Below are 899 nucleotides of genomic sequence, written 5' to 3' on the forward strand. Positions count from 1 at the left end.
TTTTTTTATTCAGGTGGATGAATTAAAAATGTATGCTCTCCTATTAGTGTTTCTGTCGCAGTAGAATGGTGCAGGTTGTTGTTGCACCCAGAATGTTAGCGGCAGGCTAGCAGCTGTTTTTTGGTGTTGAGGTGCCTACAGTGAATTCATACCCTTTATGCTAATATTATTAGGTTGTCACTTTTTTTTGTCCTCTACACTTTTCTCATTACAGTTGTGATTGTACATGTGGCTGCTATCAGTTACGTGTAAATATGGCTTACCACTGTGGATGCTAGGCATTTCACACTTGACCAGTAGCAAGCTTTTAGTGTTGGGAAACACCTTGATTGTTACATTAGCGACTAAGCAAACAAACTTGCTTACTGATTGTTAGCAAGCACCAGCTAGCGCTTCGAGTACTCACCTCTAGCACAGCCTGTTTCATGAGAAATCTTGATGTTGGGAATTAGAATAAGGTTGTGTAATAGAATAAATGAATTTGAGAGCACAAATAATTATTTTTAAATCCTTGATAATCACCAGGCTCAGTAAGGATCTTTTTAATTACGTGAGATTCAGCTTTGCTGGGAATTAAGCAAAGCTTGTCACTAGAAACAGATATGTGCCTCCCCTGTCACTACAGTTGATTTAAAGACTACAACTTTGTTTGCTCGGACATGCTCTGTCCTCCACTGTGCTCAAGTGTCTTTGGTAAACATTTGATGGCAGCAGTTTGTGTGTGGCCAGTGTCGGCTCACCTTGCAAAGCATGTTGATTTCGTTAAAAGCTCCTGGGGGGCTCTGAGTAACAAAGTGCTGAGATGTTGCGTGTGTTTATGTTTTTTTCCTACATCCGATTCCAAATGCAGTCTGAAGAATGTACACACACACACACACACACACACACACACACACACA

At 40.6% G+C, this 899-nt stretch overlaps 1 protein-coding gene across 4 annotated transcripts in view; it reads left to right on the forward strand.

Moving 5' to 3' along the window:
- LOC116671078 (zinc finger MIZ domain-containing protein 1) overlaps positions 1-899 on the forward strand; it is a 129,183-nt gene that overhangs the window by 33,284 nt on the left and 95,000 nt on the right. The window lies entirely within an intron of this gene.

This window comes from Etheostoma spectabile, chromosome 21 (genome assembly GCF_008692095.1).
Source record: "Etheostoma spectabile isolate EspeVRDwgs_2016 chromosome 21, UIUC_Espe_1.0, whole genome shotgun sequence".
Lineage (NCBI taxonomy): Eukaryota > Metazoa > Chordata > Actinopteri > Perciformes > Percidae > Etheostoma > Etheostoma spectabile.